The following is a 21,922-nucleotide window of genomic DNA, read 5'->3' as shown; positions in this document are numbered from 1 at the left end:
CAAAATAAACGTTGTTGAAAGTCAGCGCTTGTGGTGCCTTCTTGTCTTGCCTATTGTCTACATTTTGCGCTGCTGAAAGCAGCACTGAATAAAATGCTACTTGTCCAGTTTTATTTCACTTTTAGAAAAAAGAGCTCATTGAAATAACCCTGACAAGGACGCGGGTGGTCACAAACCCCAAGTATCACAGAATTCAACTTCCATGAGATGTCGCGGGATGCCCGAACGGTCTTGACCAAAGAGCAGCTGACCATTTGACCAAAGAGCAGCTGCAGCAGCGAATCCACCACTCGGTCTTGGCTCGGTGGCGCCGTCTGTTGGCCACCACTTTACTCACCGACGGCAGCAAAGGAGGGTAATGGCGTATGCAACGTCACCACTCCCCCAGTTGGATAGCGGGAGATTTGAATTGCAATAAGCGTATTCGGACCCTTGAGATGCAATTTTCTCGTAAATTAAGTATTTTCTTGGCACCAAACAAGCGTTTCGAGGTTTCTAAAATGGTATTTAAACAGTCCACGTCGACTTAGTATTTTCCTTTAGTGTCCCTTTAATTGACCGCTGGGCAGATGTCTTCACTTTCTAATAAAGAATGCTCGATCGTTTCCCTAGCTTTACCGCAGCGAGCACATGTTCCTTCTTCCTTCTTATATTCCGTTTTATAGGTGCGTGATCTAGGGCATTCTGATCTCGCTTCGAAAAGTAATGAGCTTCCCTTTGAGTTATGAGCGCGCGGCAATGCAACGCCACGTAGAGGAAAGGCTAGGCGGCGTTGAGTGAAGCGGGAAAGGAGGGAGGATGAGAAGCGTCACGGAGGGGGACCATCACCATTCAGTGGCGGAGTAGTAGTACAAAACGTTTATTCATAAAAGAGGGGGGGAATTCGGAGAATAAACATGTACAGTAAGTCCAGTCTTCATTTCCAAACCTCAGCGGCCTTGGCAGCTGCTCTCGCCTGGATTACCAGTCCGCGCTGGGTCTCTAGGTCTGGGCTGGCCAGGATGGCCACCCACTGCTCCTCCGGCTCTTGTGTTTGTATGTCTGGTGGTTTGGGGCCCGTACACCCCCACGTGACGTGGTAGGCAGTGGGCTGTTCGTTACACCAGGGGCATGCGTCTTTGTAGTGTTCTGAGAAGATGCTGTATTCGTGTAAGTTGGGGAAAGTGTCGGTCTGGAGCTGTCTCCAGTCCCGCACTTCCTGTGCGTTAAGCACCTTTTTCTGAGGGGAGTGAAGCTGTCGTTGTTTGCGCAGGTATTGAAGTCTCGCGCCGTAAGCCGCGGGGACGGGGAGGGTGGTTGTGGAATCGAAGATTGGGGCCGCTCGGTTTGTGTGACCTCGAGCTAGCCTGTCCGCGACCTCGTTACCCTCCAGGCCCGAGTGTCCCGGGGCACACGTAATCTGATGTTTGAGTGATGAATTTGTACCGAATAGATTAGTCGAAAATCTAGCTATTTTTTAGGTATTCTGCCTGCTAGAAGGAGCTGACACGCCACTTGGGAGTCGGTTACTACTTGTAGTTCTCGGTTGGCCGCGTCCCCGTATTGAACAGCCAACACGACCACCGCAGTTTCCGCTTCTGTGATCATACAGTGCGGAATAGAGGTGCTGGGGACTTCTGTGTAAGAAGAGTCTACCACCACGGCTTCTGCTGCATTCGATGTACCCTGAAATAGGAAGCGTCAACGTAGACCGTCTTCTGGCTCCGACCCAGTGTGCGTTTCAGATAGTCCACTCGGGTGTTTTCTTTTGCCTTCATTGTGAGTTTGAGACATTGTGAGTTTGAGAGTTTGGGAGCGGGGCCACGTGTACTCTGGCCCGGTACCGTGTAGGAATGTTCGTGTTCGACTGGATGGTGTCAATGTCCGCCGGGTAGCCTATGCACGTGATGTCGGCCTGTCGCTGTGGAAAGGAGGCTTCAGTGGCGGAGGCGCGCTGGGTTGACCTCCTCTGGCAGTTGCTACGCGTTCTGTGTGCGCTATGAACATACCAGGCTCGTTCCGTGTTCGATAGGCCGAGCGCCGAACGAGAAGTATGGAGTAGCGACGCAAGCGGCAGCAGGCCGAGTGTGAGTCGACCGACCTCGAAGTTGCCGCCAAGTGCCGAGCACGAGCTAAACAAGTCCGGCAAAAGGCACGGGCTTAGCGTGCCCGTGCTAGGCAGCTTGCGACAACGTGCTAGGCAGCTTGCGACAATGCGGGTGTGTGTCAGAGAGGAAGGCATAGCTTACAAGCTCCGTAAAAGAACCCATACGCTTGCGCGTAACTCGCGTTCTCGAAGTGAAACGTCGCTATAATTTTTCTATACCTACTCGTAAGAGCACGCACTTAACGTGTTTGTATGCTGTGCACTGTAACCCTTTGCTTGCAATTTGCCACAGAGAAAGATAAGTACAACAATATAATCCTAAATAAAGTGTAGACAGAGCACAACGCTGCTACTCTGCCCCTTCAGCCGGCCTTTTACGTTTAACACTAGCCCGGCAGGGCTTTCACTTCAGCGAATAACACTGCTATAAAACTAAACGCAAGGTTTTTGAACTTAGAAACACGAGAAGTGCACCGTGGGTGAAAGAGAAATTCCAATGGAGTTTTCTAAGTATGCGTAAGCATTCCCCCCATGTTCAGTTCACTCACCTTCAAATTTAAGTTTACCCAGACCTAGATTTCCAGTTGGCCCACCTCTAAATTAAAGTTGGCCCACGCCCAAACTTCAAGTTGACCGACCCCTACTATAAGCTTCCCCATGCATTTTTATGGAACCCTCTGTATCCTTACGGGAATTCTCTCTACCAATTTCATTTTTTATTTGGTTTCGATCGTTCCGTATAACCTATACAGCTGCCAATTATCTACATTTACACCATCACAACGATTACATGTCTTCACAAATTACGCATTCTTGTGCAGATACAGGGCAATACACTTTTCGCCTTACAGGCTGAGGTACTCGCCACAGGCTAAGCCTTCATGCCGCGATTGTGGTGTTCCCCTCTGTTGCTTCCCCGAAATTCCTTTACTTTTGACTAACAAGAGCCGCATCGACCAGTCCATAGCTTGCTCTTCTCGGAACTAAGGTAAACGTTGCACGTGTTAAAAACGCGGCATTGCAAAACGGGCATGTTCACGGCAGCGGAGCTTCAGGAGCGTAAAATTATACGAGGTAGCCTAAGCTATGCATGACAGCCGAAGTGAAGAGAATGTAAAAGAAAGAATACATACATACATACATACATACATACATACATACATACATACATACATACATACATACATACATACATACATACATACATACATACATACATGCATGCATACATGCATACATGCATACATACATACATACATACACACATACATACATACATACATGCATACATGCATACATGCATACATACATACATACATACATGCATACATGCATACATGCATACATACATACATACATACATACATACATACATACATACATACATACATACATACATACATACATACATACATACATACATACATACATACATACATAAGCTTTAGAATAATAAGCGGTTGGGCTAGTTGGTAGGACACACGATTCTGCAGAGGAACGCAGGAGTGTTGCAGAAAAAAGAGACCTGGACACGAAAGATGCTCAATTGCAACTAAGTTTATTTTGAGAAAAAAAAACACCAAGAACAATATTGCGCATGCGTCGACATTGAAAATTGTTAATTTTTGGAATGATTTCTTTCAGGCCACTTGCACGTGCCGTTGTTGCAATCACCCACACAAGTTGTCATTATTGGTGTAGTGGTGTATGTACCTTTGTTAGGTGACCTTTTATAAAAACGAAAAGAAAATTCACAATTCTCGACGTCAGCGAATGCGCAATAACGTTCCTGGTGGTTTGTTTCTGAAAATAAACTTAGTTGCAAGTGAGCGTCTTTCCTGTCCAGGTCTCGTTTTTCCGCCACACTTCAGCGCTCCGATTTCCAAAATCATGCATACATGAACACACAATACGCCGGCCGTGGTACAGCGGCACCCAAAGTAACCCCCGTGAGCCATCCGTCATACAGTTGCAGTACAGTTGCATAGAGGATGATTTATCGCCCATAGTACAAGCATAGAGAATGAATGGTATAAGTGCCTAGGTCTTGTTCATGGTTAACACGGGAGATCAGTGTTGTTTCAAAAGTGAGAAGGCGCCATTCCTTTTACTCACTTTTTAATATTTTGCTGGTTTACAAAACGTAGTATTGTCAGCGAGACCGACAGCAACGGAACATGCGTCATACGGGGACTATAACACGGCACGCGTGCGGAGTTACCTGGTTCTACTCAACCTTAACCACGGCGCGTGCCTCGCGACTCCTCCTGGGGCTCAAGGCGAGCGGCATCCGGAAGGATTCGTCGCGCGCGTTCTGTGCTCACGCTCCTCGAAGGAGGGTTCACTCGGCGGGAAGAGTCCGCCAGGCATCGCAGTAAGCGTCCTCTCTATCCGAGAGCCGGGTTGAGTGCCCAAATGCAGTAGTGATGCCCTCGCGACGAAAGATGTCCCCACAGACACCGCCGGCTGCACTTTGGCGACGCTGGGTCGTCGTCTCGCTCTTCCTGACGGCAAGTACGCGCATGTATCCGCGAACGCACGATCAAGAAAGCAAAACAATCCCTCCCCCCCTCCCCACTTCCCCACCCATCAGCGCGAGTGCGGCTCGCTGTAAGGGTGTGACGTATTCCATGACGATACTGGTCCCTATTGCGAACGAACAGCCTCACGTTCCCAGGGTTGCATCCTGCTTCCTTCGGTCCTTTTCTTTTCTTCTTCCTTGTTCCTTTCTTTTGTTGTTCCTTTTTTGCAGGGTAGAACTTGCTTCGATCGGATGTGGAATCGCGCAGACGGAAGAGGCGGGGGTGTCGCTTGTTTTTGCTTCCTGTCGCGACCAAATAGAAATGGCACGTACGCACGACTTCTCCAGAGTTTTCCGTGAAACAAACACGGAGGGACCGCACCTACCGCTAACTCGATAATTAGGATTCGCAGTATAAAACAGAACCACACAGAAGAAGCAAAAGGTGAACAGGTCGATTTAAGTGAGCGAGGAAAATACAGAAGAAATACTTCATTAATAATCTGAGACAACTAGTTGCTTTAGCCCTTCAACCGTGTATCATTGTAGCACTAACTGCGTAGCATTAATCATGTGACATTTTTGCTTGCTTATCAACCGTGTAGCTACGATGTAGTTGCGCAAGAGCTGTAAAATTTCCTTATTTACACCATCCAGGCTTCTCGCTCCAAAAAATAAAATTTCAATAGTCAAGAGGCTAAGGCTTCATGCCGCGATTGTGGTGTTCCCCTCTGTTGCTTCCCCGAAATTCCTTTACTTTTGACTAACAAGAGCCGCATCGACCAGTCCATAGCTTGCTCTTCCCGGAACTAAGGTAAAGGTTGCACGATACGCAAGTGGAGAAAGAAAACTTTCTCGGTCGAACGTTGAAGTCAGGGCAACGCGACGGAATGCAAATGCCTGAAAGTCAGAGAGATGTAAACGACTCTGCTTGTCTAGCAGGTCGATGAAGATATTTATTGGACAGGGGACCTCAGTCTGCGTAATCTTAACTGCGCATACGTCATTATTGATCAATGAAAAAATTCCATATATCGAGCGCTCTTCCCATTCGTGTCACTTTGGTAAAGCCAAAAAGACAACAGGACTTAAATTTTATAGTTTTTTTTTACGCAATGTAAAAAAACAACCGACGGAAAAGCTATATAACCATAACAACTCCTAATTTGGGCAGGACGTCTGCATCTTCTAGACAGAAGTGAAAGAAAAGGAATGAATGAATAGGTAGGCAGGAAACAAAAAAAATCTGAGAATACAAATATGTCAAGGAAATGCAAGAGAAGGAGAAAGAAAAGTTATTCGCAAATGTATGCTAATCAGAGCTGTGTAATTCTGAGATAGTCGTCGCACAACTGTCGGAAGCTCCAGGGGTCTATTTCCACACCGAAGCCAACTGCGTGTTCTCACTGACGCCTGGTCCCAAGACTGCATTGGGTCGCCCATGCAAGCGGCACTGCTGCACGGGCCACACTCTCTACCGCAGCTGTTTAAGCTCCTCGCACTGACCTCCGACGTGGACCCGGTAAAACGCGAGGCTAGAAACAAATATTACGGGAAAATGCGCACCAAGAAGTTGTTGTCTATTTGAGTGAGTTACAGGCAAGACCAACTTATTTTACACTCATTCATAATTACGCGTCAAGGCGAAAAATTTGACCATTCGACGAAGGTTGTGCAGCTGGCTGTCCGTTCGATTAACATTTGATACCGAACACGAAGTCGCGCGCCGTACAGCCGCACGAATGTGGTCGGGGAATTCCCTTTTCTGAACAGCTTCAGCGCGAAAATGGAGTCTGTCAGCATTCAGCACTCGCAGCTACAGCTGGGGAATGTGCTTCGGCCCCTGGTGCATCTTCTGACATCGCGTGCTTGTCTAAGCAGCGCAGAGATTTGCAGACTGCACTGCGAGTTTTTGGCAGATCAGGTCTGCGGAATCGCACAAGGTGGAGCAAGGTTTGGGAAATGAAAACTCGTCATCAACACGAATGCAGCACAAAAATATGCAGACGGAACCCCTGTGAGTTTCTGAGCAAGGATAGCTTCGCCGTAGAGAAAAATTTGCCCTGGTCCGAGAGCCGATTGAGCCGGTTGGTCGAGCACATATAGAAATGTGGCGCTTCAAATACGGGCCCGAAAGAGCTCAACGTGGACAGGAGGAGCGTTTGTCCTCTCCGCGCCATCTTCATTTAAGCCCCGCTTATCGCGCTTCACATTTCCAAGAAAATATTAATGATGATGAACCCCCTCCCCCCCCCCCCCTGCCCCAAATAAGAAAAAATAGATAAAAGAAAACGTGCACACTTGGGAGACGTTGCAGAATGACAGCCCAATTTCCGGTGGTGATGTTTCCTTGGAACAGTCGCATTCAGAACATGAGTGGCTCGTAATACAACTATAGTTTTAAAGAAAACCTTGCCCAAATATAACACACCCAGCCGTTTGAAATGTTGCCTACATACAGCACTTTTGAATGCTTGTTTAAGAATTTTTTTTTTTTTTGCCAGTGCCGTATTTCACCAACACACACAAAGACATGCCTTCTAAGAACAGTAGAGCTTAGTACGGCTACAGCAAACTCTGCTTTAGCTATACCATGCCCCTCGCTGCTTTTCTGGGGTGGTTACTCGAGTGAAAGAGCATATGACGCCAATGAAGGGATTCATCCAATCCTTTCGATATAACGTTGTATCAGATTCTGCGCCGGTTATGCGTACAGCTGCTCATTTGACAGCGCACATTGTGTGCTTTACTGCGACTTTTCGAATAAAAGAAAAGCACAAACATACGCACAGGAATAAGAGGAGGACACCGGCGCCGGCAACGACGATATAGTAGAGTCCCGTTCGTGATGGAACGTCGGACACGGTAAGGGGCCTATGGCGCCGCCGCGTACGGGATGCTTTTGATCCGCGACAGCGTCGACGATCCGTCAGCGGACTCAAGTCTCTACGGCTCCGTCGGTCCGAGCAATGATTTATGGGGTGCGCACTTAGCGAGCCTGGGCCTGAACGCTGGAGCGACGTCGGTATATACTGCCGTTTGTGATGGGCGAACACCACACCATCGTACTTACTCGAAGTTCCAGAGCGTCTCGCAAATCTCTTCTCCGGAGTCACGAAATAAGAATTCTGCGGTTTGGTTTCTTCTGTCGGTCGCGACTTATAAGTGATCACGCGTCATACTTAACGCGTGAAACCATCAACCGACTGGAGGAGGGGATACGGAATCTCGGACGCTACGGGACAATTTCTGTCAGGTTGATGTGCCTAAAAAAAGAAAGAAAAAGAAATAACGTTCCCATAGCAACTCGATCGTTTTTTTGTTTTTATTACCTCACAGAGGAACTCCGACATCGAGGCTGAGAGGTGATTGCAAAGTGTATGACGCCGGGAAAGTTTGTTCTCTTGGCTTCTGAGGGCAAAACAGCGCAGTAAGATGACATGAACAAAAAGAAAAACAAAATAAAGCGGAACAACATTTGTGGTAAGTGTTCTTTCTGTCTGCGCTGTTTTGCTGTAGAAGTAAAGGTGGACACAAACGTTTCATGTCAGCCGAGTAACTTCATTGCGTGCTTGTTCTCTTGCCGTCATCGCAACTGTACTTCTGCGAGTTGGCGTGCTTTCAGACACATTAAAGAGATAAACAAGTTTATCATTATTAGTAAATTACAATTCTAAAATACCGAGACAAGCCACGCTGACTGTGAGACGAGGCTTGAGCAGAAACCGTAGGCGAAAGAAATGAAGAGTGACGCCACATTTTTCAGCACCAGGTCCAGCACTGCAGGTCATCGTGAAGTAATCCTCTCTTTGACGGCGTCTCTACCGGTACAGTTAATTATTTATCAATAATATTCTAGTACACTGTATCTTTACAAAAACGACAAAAATGGGAACGTTTTGAGAAATTTTGCTGTCTTTCAGAAGCCCACAGACACGAATGTACATTGAAATCCTTGACGTCACACCAACGTACCCATGCACCCATGAACATGTGCGTGCGTGCGTGCGTGCGTGCGTGCGTGCGTGCGTGCGTGCGTGCGTGTGTGTGTGTGTGTGTGTGTGTGTGTGTGTGTGTGTGTGTGTGTGTGTGTGTGTGTGTGTGTGTGTGTGTGTGTGTGTGTGTTTGCGTGTGCGTGTGTGTGTGTGTGTGTGTGCGTGTGCGTGTGCGTGTGCGTGTGTGTGAGAAAGAGAGAGTTTGGTGCTCATTTTCTTTTGTGGTAATCAACCATTTTGAACAAAAATACAGGTTTGATCGAACACTCTACCAGTCTAAGGCGATTTAGTGTTTGTTTTAGTGCGGCTTCAGTACTGCGGTTACCAGTGTTTCTCAACAGCGTCTAAGTGACAAACAACGGCAGCATGCAACTTAGTGTGATTATTCAATGTTCATCCTATAAATAGCCTAATATGTGCAATCTCAAGCAATATGTTACGCGCATAAAAATGCACGACTCGAACACCAAGTACCTGTGTACCTAATCTGACTTCGTGCAGCAGGCAAAACAGAGCTACGGAGTGGCGAGATTGCAGAACCGACCAACTTACGACATTACATTTCTCAGTGCCCTTATAGTTGGCTCTATTAAAGCTCGAGAGAATCTTCATGTCCCAAGAACGCCGGCAGCTCTCTGAGCGCTTCGCCAGACAAACAAAGCGTCCACATAACACCGCTGTCGTGCTGTCGCTCGCAAAGCTACAAACATGATGTGAGCTCAAAGCGAGATACTATATCTAATTTCAGCATCCGTTATCCTGACTACAGTTATCAGTTTGAAAAAAAAAATTGTTTCGCTATGCTGATGCGCTGGTAAGAAATTTTTCGTTTCCTTGAAGGTAAATTACGCGCCACAGAAAAAGAAGAAGGTAATCTCGTTCAATATTCCACGGCGACATAAATTAATCTGCAAAATAGAGTGAACAAACAATACGGCCGTGGAAGAAGCTAAGTGCCATCGTGGGGCCTGCAATTATCACCACCGGAAGCAAGTCGCCGGCTAGTACTGGGTCATTTTTCTGCCGCTTGGTACGCTGACCTACACGGTTTATCGGACGAGTACGGTGTGTCGTCAGCTTCAGTTCGGTGCTTCCGACCTCGCGAAGCTTTCAGAAACGTAATCGATTTTCCCCGATGCCGAGAGAACTCACGAATGTGCAGACGGCGATCGAAGGCGCCACGCGCGTTTCCTTGATACACTGGCTTCGACATCAGGCGAACCCTGCCCCATTTCTCCCGAATCTGTGTATACGCAGCTTCCCGTACAGTAAGACGTAACAGCGAAGATCGTTAAGAGACCGTTTTGTACAGAGGCGATCGAATCCCTCTTCAAGGAAGCGAAATAATAATGTGTGCAGATATCCGACAACCGCAGCTGTGCATCCGCGCCCTAAATGCGTCCGCGCACTCGATATGTCTGTGGTGGTTACGCCAAAAAAAAAAAAAGCCGTAGTTGTACGCGTCATTGAATTTATCTCGATGCGGTGGCTTCCTGTTCTATTACCCGCGAAGTCGAGCAGCTTTGGCTGCAGATTCTCTTAATGCCCCGAAGCCTACTTCAGTGGCTTCTGCTACGCATGGCCTTATTAGTTGGTCTTTTCGATCGACGCCTCTCCATCAATTATAGACGGCGCATACATGGTGATGAATGCGATCCTCCAGTGGCAAGCAGCCCTCCTTATCGCGGGCCCCGTGCGGGACAAAAGTTGAGCGTCGTCTACCACAAGCCTATGTGAATGGGGTCTAATGCGTCTTTGTTGCGAAGGCATGACGGAAGGCGTCTGATGTCGTTTAGCCTGGACTAGGAATCGTTGCGTGGTCGTGCCGTGCGCATAGTGTAGATGGGGTGCGTTCGATATGAAGAGCTACGACACGACCGAGGACAGCGACCGACGGTAATGCGCTGTTCTAAGGGTGTCGTGTGTCAACGGACGAACGCTATCCGGTTGTTACACAACTAAACACGCATACGCTATCGCGTAGTTGCTATCGTGAAGAAATCACGCGAACAGAAAGCCAAAAGGCGGAAGATGGAAACAAAGATTTTGTGAGAAATTGTTCACATATTAGCATACTCTGATCACAACTTAGATGGGAGGGGCACTATTGTTAGTGATACAGAGAAAATCCGCGTAGCTAAATTGTATTCATGTTCCACTCATATTTACCCATCGCACGGAAGCTAAGTATGAGTCGAGGACTTACTTTTAACCTTCTAGTTTCTTTATATGGCGGTTCTAACCCCTAATGCGCTGGATCGAATCACCACCTCCGTCCCCGCGGCGGCCGCATTTCGATGGCGGGGCGACATGCAAAAATTCCCGTGTACTGCGCACGTTAAAGAACCTCGAGTGATCGAAATTATTGCCTGTGCAAACGCACGTGCAACGTATCAGTATGTGAGTGGCGTTGGAACTTTACTGAAAGAGGCGTTAAAGTCGGCACAGGGATTGCTCATAAGCTCGAGATAGACTTGAAAGCTGCGGTGCTATGACCGGCATAGGGGATGTTCAGGCTTGTGGAGTTACTGTATAGGCGATCAAATGTGTATTTTGGCAACATATATAGTAACTCTGGGAGGCTGGATAGGAGAGCGCGCACCAGCGTGAGGCGTCTTGATTATTTTTCACAGCGCCTTCTCTATTTTCAGTACAGCTGGAGGCTGCTCAACTGCTTGGTCAACTCACTCAGTCTGCTCAACTGGTCAATCAGCCGAGTTTCCGGTTTGCTACCTTACACAGGGGGTAAGAAAAAGGGGGAACAGTAAGTGGAGATGAGGGAGAGGCTGAGCTCTGAATGCACGTCGGAGGATGTGCAGGAGTACTACATGCGGTCTCACAGACCCGGCGGCGTATCCAGAATTTTTTTTCCTGGGGACACCTACTTGACGGGGCACAGGGTGGATGAGAAGAAGGAGGAGGGAAAGTCTGGGCAAGCCGCATACTAACACAGAAATTTCGGAGGAGAGGACGATGCAAGGCAGCCTGTCAGAGTGGAACACCGCAATTAAAAGGCGTACCAGGTTTTACGAACTGAACCCTTCGCTCCTGCACCCAGGCTTCACCGACGTGAGGCATCGCTTCTCTATCGGCTGTGGTTGGGAGTGACTTTCACCAAGGGGTGCACAACTTTGATCGGAATGACCGACAGTGCTGTATGCGAGTCTGCGGCGTGGGAGAGAACGAAAATTTATTGTGCCATTGTCATCGATTCCAGTCGGAAAGAGAAACATTATCTATCGCATTGCAACGACTGGACGATCGGCCGTTGTTTCTGCAGGTGCTACTTGAAGACCGTCCCCATCGCTCGTGGGCCCGCAAAGCTATGAAGGCACTTTTGTCTTTCTTGAGGGCGACTGGCTTATGCCAACGCCTTTGACTTGCTCAGGCCCTCCACGTGCGTGCGCGAGCTCACCGCGGCTTTCCTCCCCCTCCTCGCCCACTCTCTATCTTATTTTTTTATTGCCTCTTTCCCGTCCCCCAGAACGGGGTAGCGAACCAGAAGCATTTCTGATTAACATCCCTGCTTCCTCTCTTTATCTTACTCCTCCTCCTCGGAGAGGAAGTGGGCCCTCCAAACGCGACCCCCCCCTCTCCTCTCTGACTAGCCACTTCTGAGGCCGTTGCACTTCAAGTACTGCGCTAGTTCACAAATCACTTTCTGTACCAGCGACGGATGTTCCCACGGTTCGAATATCTTTGACTCAGATAAAAGTCTCGAGTCCAGTCGGTTTGAAATCGTCCGGAGAAAGAGGCATCGGACGTTGTAGAGAGGACATGTACGTAATATAAACTTCGATGCTTTGGATAGTTTCCCCGCACCTGCAATAGTCGCACGTAGGGCTATTGTCCATTCTCTTAATAGGAGCAACTTTTCGCAAACGTCACTCCTAGCCACAAGCAGAACTTCAACGTCGCTTCGCGGCGGGAAAAGCTAATAATAATATTTGGGGTTTTACGTGCCAAAACCACTTTCTGATTATGAGGCACGCCGTAGTGGAGGACTCCGGAAATTTTGACCACCTGGGGTTCTTTAACGTGCACATAAATCTAAGCACACGGGTGTTTTCGCATTTCGCCCCCATCGAAATGCGGCCGCCGTGGCCGGGATTCGATCCCGCGACCTCGTGCTCAGCAGCCCAACACCATAGCCACTGAGCAACCACGGCGGGTGGCGGGAAAAGCTAGATAGCAGCTGTAGCTGTAGAAAAAAAGTCCAGCTTAGGCAGTGGTCAGTTGAAGACATTTGAACTACAGACAACTTCCGTCTTCTTGCGTGCAAACAGACGAAGTTCCCTAGGCAGCGTCCTTTCTCGTCAAAGATATTGCAAGCGTATGGGTGTCTTCGCGAGCAGACCGCGGGCAGCCGTGCCAGCAGAATTGTTGCCGACGATGTCACAGTGAGCCCGAAGTCATTAAAAGATTATGTTAGTCACATTATATGCAAATATCTGGCGCGTTTCTGAAGCATGGGGGTGCTGTTTTCATAATGTCAGATACCATCTGCTCGTATGTTCTGTCACGTAAAGCAGACTTGAGGCTGTGAAGACCTGCTTTAAAGTCCCAAAATATGGCCCATTTTTGTGCCGGTTCACCGGCGATAAAGTTCATAGGTGAGAAGTTCTGCTCCAGGCGATGTAGCGCTCTGTGACTTTTTAAATTTGACTGATACCTGCTTCGCTGAAATGGCAAAAGCAGTAGATGTACTGGTAGGCGAGGTACAAAGCGTCACTATATACATATATGTGTATGGTCTGAATATGTCTGGTGCAGTAATAACAGCGTCAGTGCTTCCAGAGCCAGGGGCGATTGGTTAGCCTTCCTTGTAATTAAAGTAATAGCTAGGTTCACTAGAGACTTTAGTAGGCACCACACGAGGGTTGAAGGTTTCGCCACACATGAAAAAGCTGGTGGTATACAATCTCCATAAGGGGTAATCACTTAAAGGGCCCCTCACCAGGTCTGGCCATTTTGAGCTGACAAGCGCAGAGCATACATTGCGCGATAACGAGGGTGCCTGCAAAGTATTACATCCCTACACGCCGCTGAAAGATCTGAAATTGTTAACCGAACGCCGATTTTCCTTCTCCTCGCGGTCGCTGCGCTACAAGCCAGAGGATGGCGTACTCGCGTCCCTGCGCCTACGTAATGGTGTCCGCAGTGTGACGTAGCTCGCGGTGACACGTGACTTCGAGAGTTATTCAAGGCAACATCTGTTATCTGTGTGATCTGTTACTTGAATAGACGAACAGAAGTTTAGAGAAATAATAAAACACCCAAACGGAATGTCTGCGTGTTTTTTTTCTACTTCACACCGAAGCAAGGGGGATGTACTTCGGTTTCGTAGGCTTGTTCCCACGGTCGTGTGCTCGCGTGCACAGGTACCAAAACTATGCCATATTCTACCACGTTCCAGCGCGTGATGATGCTCTGCGATCCGCTTGTTCTTCCTCAGTATTCGTGTAGCACTGCATTATACCGCTAGTCATGTGCCCTTGTGCACAGCACGCTAAATCGTGCGCTGCGCGAAACGATAACAGCTCGCGCGCAACGCCGCCAGCGGAAGTGCGCATCACCGAAAAGAAAAGCGAGGAGAAAAAAAATGTGAAGGAAGGGCCCGTGACGTATGCGCCCCGCGATCCTCGAGGTCCGACATGGGAGAACGCAAGGAAAGAATTTCGCTTGAGGACGGGGAGAGTGGAGAGAGAGTCCCGCTAGGCAGTGGAGCTCGCCTGCTGAAATGATGGGTTCACGGCACTAAAATATTTGTCTCAGTTATTAATGAGCAGAGTTGAAAAATATTTTGCGGCAGAACGCTCCCTAGAGGACACGTAAGAACTTCCAGCGTATAACTAACATTTGCCATGGAGCCTGGTGAGGAGCCCTTTAAGATGCCTTTTGAAGTATCTCAGGTGCCAAGGAAGCTACGTGCTGGTCGGGGATCCTTGACAAATGGCGAATGTGCGCCTTGAAAGAGTCGACAACTAATAATATCTGGATCATAGGTCTCTCGCGATGGCAATTGTTGCTGATGTTGAGCTGCACTGAGGCAGCCCTGAAACTACGCGTTAACTTGTACGCCCTCCAGAGCACGAATGTTCATTTGCATGCGTTTGACAAGACCGGTAGACTGTAACGCAAAATACCTAGGAACAGTGAGCCTTGCTGTTAGTCATTGAATTAAATGGGATACGGTGACATGGCGCGTTGAGGTGACCAATACTCCCTTTTCGGTGGACACGTTGAGGCCTTGTTCACGGAGATAAGACGCCATTGTGCTTGCCGCCCGCTGAAGCCACGCCGACAGCTGTCGGTGAGTCACCGCCAAGGCCGGATGCAATTGTCATTGACGTATAGTGAGACATGAACTGTGCGAAGCAAGTACTCCGGAAGGCCTACCAGGATGGTATTGAACAATATGGGCCTCAACACCCTACAGCGGCAGAGGCTGAGTTTCGAAGTTAGGTCATTTTAGGGCTTCAAGAAAACGCACCTCTCAGTGAAACAGTCCCCAATCCATTGAGACCTCTGGCCAGTAATACCTGCAGCTTCAAATGAGCTTAGTGTGGCTTAAGGGCAACGTTTCCGTCTGTTCCTTTGACATCGAGAAAAAGCCTCATTGATAGGCGCTTGAGCTTTTCTTGTTCTTATGTCGAGGCAGCGTGGTATATAACGTTGTCGATGGATGAGCAACCTCGACGAAAGCCCACCATGGCGTCCGGATAGGTGCTGAATCACTCAAGGTACCATTCCGGGTGAGCAAGAATTATGCTTTCCACCACTTTGCCTACGCAACAGGAAAGCGACATTGAACGATAGGATCATAATTCGAGCGTATACTTCCCATATTTCGTATAGGAGATCAAGCGGCTCGATTTCTGGTCTTTGGAAAGGACGCCGCTGTGCCACGACTCATTGTAATACTTGAAGAACTTACCACGCGCCTGATATCCGTGGCAGCATAGGACAGCGTACGTGATAAATCTGTTCCTTCTGGCGAAAAACATCTGCAGGTCGCCCACGCAGCGTCGGGCTGCTTTAGTGAAAGTAACACGTTTATTTCTCGCACACGTGACTCAGGGACATCACTCAATGTAATGTCACTACTGATGACCATGACCCCAACAATGAAAAAATGCATGCTTATTTCCGGTCATAAAGATATTCGGCCCACGATGGATGTTGAGCCTTGTAACTTTCCGCGAGAATTTCTTATGGAAAAAAAAATTACTACTATATTCATGAGATCTCAAAAATGATACAAACACAGTCGCGCAAGATTCAGAAGTGACTTCGTGATCAAAGTTCAAAGTAAATGCCGCGGGTGCCTGCCAGTCGCATTCCTTTTTCCGGAATTTTCGCAGCCCTCCCTACAAGGGGATAGAAAGGATCGAGACACGCACGTACACACGGCGCTAACCTCACAAAGAAAAAAAAAGGCAACCAAGCGGTGGCACAAAGCGCAATTGCAAAACAGTATACCGCACGCGACAAATATTCTGGCACAAGAAATTCACATTTTCTTTTTGCAAACAAAAAGGCGCACCACTGCCGCACGTGTACACGCGTTTCGAAATTTTTTCCTGGCTCGGCAATTCTTTCTCGTAAGTCTTTCTTTTTCCTTGGCGACTACCCCTCATTATCGGAGCGGAAATATTTTCGATTCAGTGCGTAAAACGCGGTGACATCTGTGTACTTACATCGTCCGCCCATAATAAACCTTTCACTGAGACTCCACTCTTTTCTGACTGCTTCTACGCAAAGCAGCTCTAGTGCGTAGGTTCTGTCTCGAAGCTATATTCGCTTACCCATCTTCATATTTTGGACTATAGGTTACAAAAGTCTCGCCATGCTGCATGCGATGTCTGCTGCTTCACACAGATTATTAGGAACCTACCGCACTACTGCCACTGATTTGACTTGAGGAGGCAACGCCTCTCCTAGTCACCGGGACAACTGGACGACCCACTAATTCTCGTGCACATGCTGTACTGGAACACCTCCCTTACCGCTTGCCGACGCACGCAATAATGAAGTCGGGGCTCTGCTTATTAGAAGCGCCCTTGCGTTGTCCCTTAATTTCTACATAAAATAACAGAAAGGCGTGTTAGTCGGACGTTATTCCGGTTAAAACGAGGCTAAATTTACTCAGAAACTCCTCTGGGAGTTCTCTAAGCATGCGTAAGCATTGTGTCGCTTGCTCATCTCACGCAGCCCGGTGTCATCATGAATGTTATGAAACTTCATCTGACCAGTATAAACTACAGCGCTGCGGCAACACGGACTGGTGTGGACGGCAGCGCCAGGTACATTGATGAGGCAAACAAACTACAGCAGGTGGCTGCGCCAGGTGCACTAACGACGTTCCAATCATTATAAGTCGGTATTGCTCTTTAGCGCCTAATCCATCCGCGTCGAACCATTTGAGCCGCGCGGACCATATCTTGAAAGCGATCTGCGATGCGGACAGTAAGTCCCAATGCTGATAGCTTCGCGCGCTGTGTTCTCGCCGTTTCGAGTTGAAGAGCGACGCACGGACCCGTATCTTTTCAACGCGACTTGCGACAGGGGCAGGTTGCGGCATGTGCTGAGAGCTTCATGAGCGCTGTGTTCTCGCCGCTTCGTTCGTGTGGAAGCGACAGACAGCATGAAGGTAAAGTCGCTCGTTGCAGCGGGCTCTATTATTAAGACGTTTGTCTTACGGGACGGACAGATGGACAGACGGATGGCTTTGGTAAGTACAGAAATGCTTACGCACTTAGAATTTCACCATGGGAACAACAAAGAACAACAAAATTTTTCAATACAAATCATGACCGACTACCAAGACTCTCATTCCGCTCATTGGTAATTTGGAATACAGCAAGCAGTTTTACGTCAGCGTTGTACGTTAGTGCTTATCTGTTGTCTTTGAATTTATCGCGCGGAATGTTTTGCAGGTGAGTTATTTTTATGATCTGCGGTATGCACCCTAACCCTCCCCTCTCCCCGTCCTACTTCTCTTTCGTGTATTCCTAAGGGTTGACAGCGCGACCCGAACGAGGGACAAATGGAAGTGTACGAAATATCCGTGTTGCGCTGCCCACCCCTAGGAATATGTTCAGTAACCAACTTGCACAGCATGCTGCGTTAATTCTCTTTGGCAATGTAGGCAACCTCATACTATTTTGATTGGCGCACTGAGCCTTCTCTCTTTTCTCCTCTCCTTTTATATTTGCGAACTTACGGTGGTTATTTCGAACGAAAGTGAAATCTTGAAGTGTCTCACAATTAGTACTGTCAACTCATTGTCTGCTCCAGCTTACAGGAAACGTTGTAGTTAATTTCGTTTCTTAGTTTCGTATCCCGTAGTTAAGTATTTGTTTTACGAGTGAGGCGCTTAGAAATCAGTGCTTGACTAAACTTTACGAAACAACTTCGATGTCAAAATATTCATATCAGTACGTAGAAACTGTTTACATCACTAAATCCATCGAACATCACCTTGAGAGCAAGCTTAAGCTCGGGTGCTCCTATTTAAATCCATGTGAAAGAAGAATTCGTTTTTCTCAGCGACTACTGCACCAAATTTGGCGAGATTTGTTGCATTTAAAAGAAAAAACTTAAAATCTGGTGTCTGTTTCTTTCGAATTTTTTATTTATGTTGTCAATTTTTTATTAAAAAGTGGCGAAAATCGAAAATTTTCAGAAAACGAAACTATTAAGTTGACATCTCTGTAACTCAGCCATGAAATATGATATCACGATTATGTGAATTGAATCTGATAGTAAATCTAAAGCGGACATAATTGAGTTGTTGCACATGAGTGGGAAAAAAATTAAGTATTTGGAAATATAGCTTTTGCAGAACCCTTATACACTACGTAACCAATCCACGTAAGATATAAAATGACATATCAAGTTTGCTTGCTTTCAATGATCTAGTGGATGCCGTTTAGAGAACCACGATATTTGTTTTCGTTGCAGAGTGAATAATTTGTAATCTTCGTGCTTCTATTTCTTCCTTAAACCTTCGAATTTTTGAAAATCTTTTTAACAAAATTCATGCACTGAAACGAAATTCCACTTGCAACAGTCACTAGAATTTAACTTTCTCTCTCAAATGCAAGGAATTTCATTAAACTCGGTCCAGGGGTTACCTCAGAAAAACGTTTTTTTGTGTTTACATGTATTTGAAGAGGCCGCGTGGTAGTTGGACCCAAGTTAAAGCTTCCTCTTAAGTCGTTAAGCTGAATGGTGCCAATGCGGAGAATATGCAGTGCATGCGACAACGACACCTTCCACGGGCCCTACTCGCTGCTAAAACGTGTTGGCTTTTGCATTGGCTACTGTAGCTCGAACCGGTGCAGGTTGATTTAGAGAGCCTACTTGCACACAAGACTTGATCAGCGCAGCGCTTAGTGCGTCCTCAATCGGTGTTGCAGTCCCAACACAGACAGCAGGTGCCACATTGAGGTCTTCATCGCTATAGGGTTCCTACATAGAAGTCTAGCATTCAGACTCTCTAGTCGTCGCGTTGTGCTTTTTTGCTGTCTTCGTGTCGTTAGTCATCGTAAATGTATATTGCATCAAAAGGCTCAGCGTTCTAGCAAATCAAACATGCACCGCTTCTTTCAATGCAATTAGCAATATTTGCCTACTTCAGGTGGTTTGGGGCTTTACATGCCAAAACCACGATTTGAATATGAAGCACGCCGTTTTGGGGGACTCCGGATAAATTTTGAACACCAAGAAATCTTCAACGTTTTCCATGGCACGGGACATGAGTGTTCTTGCATTCCCACCTAAATCTAGCCAACAGGAAATAGCTGTGAAACAGTTAACAATGTGACATATCTAGTATACCTGCATTGATTATATTCAGCTTTACACAGACGAATCGTGTCAAATTGAAAGCTGAACGTCTGCGTTCGGTGTACCCCCTACGAGAGAACAGAGAACATTCAAATTATAAAGCGCCACTAACTCACTAACTCTAAAATAGTAGAACTTAATGCTTCATTTGTGCCTCGACCTTCATACGCCCACAAACACACCTGGCCACTCTAATGGGTCACCCTGAGGGACCCTCAAGCATCTTTTAACGCAATAGCGTTACGGACTCCGTGTCGCAGAAAAACGAGCGTCAGCGTGTGACGTCCTTTCGGCAAAGATGATTTTCGAACCACACATACCCAGGCCGTTCATATGATGCAAGAAATTTGCATAACTAGTTGAATTTCTCAAGCTAAAATACGTGAAAGAAATCGTAAACTACGACTACAGACATGATACAGACAGACATGAACCTACAGACATGATAGCTCTCAGATTGTAATTTCAATGTACGGGAAAACATAATTATGTTACCCGAAAACTCAAACAAACCACTTTTCAAGCGTTTCTACAATTCACAGACCGGAGACAGCATCCGTCATTTGCGCACGCCAGCGCATCAATATCTCGGATTCCACGGAGCGGCACGCCCGCTTTCTTGAAACACTTCCAGATGGTACCACCGCCGCATCACGGCCCATGCAAGAGGCCGTGTTACGACCAGAAAGCCCGCCTTCGTGCATAGTGCTTGCCGCGAGCATTTCCCGGTAAACATTACGGCTACATGCGCTGCAGTTGCCGGCAAGCGTGAGAAAGTCAGAATTTTTTTAGTGCTATCCCGTTCTACTCTTAAAGGCAAAGCTTAAGCGTCCTCCAAATTTTATTGAGCATTAGTTCCATAAGCATGAACACAAATTATTATGTTCTAGTATATAAAATACAAAAGATGTATGTAAAGATGATAGACATGAAACATGAAATATTATTTCGCTGAATTTCTAGTCACGTGTCTAGGAATTCAATGAAATAATATTTCAAGTTCAAGTAGTATTTCAAGTACTGTGGGATTCCAGGCACCAATGAGGCACACAGTAGAGCACGCCCGGCCCACGCTGCCATGCACGCAACAGTTTACGTCAACTTTCAGTCCGGTTAGCTAGAGGTAGCTACATTGAAAACTGTGGTCGAAAATTCGCAAAATTTCAGATTGGCCCAAAAGATACAATTTACTATTTCAGTAACGGCTACACGTTCTCTCGAAACAGTAATAAACAGATTGCGTCAATCCGGCCTTGGCGGATGCATTTCGATGGGGGCGAAATGCGAAAACACCCGTGTACTTAGATTGAGGTGCACGTTAAAGAACCCCAGGGGGTCGAAATTTCCGGAGCACTCCACTACGGCGCGCCTCATAATTAGAAAGTGGTTTTGGCACGTAAAAACCCATAATTAAAAAGAAAGAGTACGTCTAGGCACAGCGTACACAAAATGTTTTTACATTGAATGAGCTGAAAGTGCGATGTGCTCTTGCTCGGAATCAGATGTTGGATAGCTTTTCTTGAACTGCAGTATTCAACGTCAGCATAGCAAAAAAAGAAAAAAATACCAGAAAAATTATGTGCTCAGGACCACAGGCCACTCATTGGGAAAAAGATGGGGGCCATCTCCGACAACTAAACTGTAAAAGCGCGCAGTTACCTAAAAGAATTTTTGGAAGAGACAAGCAATGCAGACAATTTACTAGAACGCACTAGTTATGTTCTGTGGTTATGCGTGGCAATTTAATGTTCTTGCCAGATGCCTTTGATTCTGAGTTCGTCACTATTTGTGGTGCAAGCTTGTAAACATTATACGGTAGACTACACTCCCTCGAAATACCAATGAATAAGAAATGGTTTCAATATTTCTGAATGATATTACTTGCTGTGCAAATTCTTTGTTGTGACGTACCACGCGCCAGTTCGAACTTTATCTGAACTCCGCATTAGTTTTTTTGGAGCTTTATTTATTTTATGTTGATATTTTACACCTCTCTCTCTCTCTCTGTCTCTCTCTTTGTGACTGTATTAGCACGCCAATGTTTGTTGCGTACTGTCGGTGTCTTTTTTACTCGTTTATTTGTTTTATCAGCCAATCTTTCTTTAAGTACTGTTCGCCCAGTAGAGAAGGAGTCAAGGGTATTAACTTTGATGCCCACTTCTCCTGCACACACGCTTACTATCATTCGCCGTGGTTCTTTAGTGGCTATGGTGTTGTGCTGCTAAGCACGACATCGCGGGATAGATTCGCGGCGGTCACATTTCGATAGGGACGAAATACGAAAACGCCCGTGTACATAGATTTAGGTGCACGTTTAAGATCACTAGGTGGCCCAAATTTCCGGAGTCCCCCACTACGGCGTGCCTCACGATCAGATCGTAGTGTTGGCACGTAAAACCCAACAATTTAATTGTTTTGCACACGTACTATTAATAATTACAATAAAACATTGCGCGTGAGTAGAAA

The sequence above is a fragment of the Dermacentor variabilis genome, chromosome 5, assembly GCF_050947875.1.
Source record: "Dermacentor variabilis isolate Ectoservices chromosome 5, ASM5094787v1, whole genome shotgun sequence".
In the NCBI taxonomy this organism is placed as follows: domain Eukaryota; kingdom Metazoa; phylum Arthropoda; class Arachnida; order Ixodida; family Ixodidae; genus Dermacentor; species Dermacentor variabilis.
Note: the sequence above shows the minus strand (reverse complement) of the source record.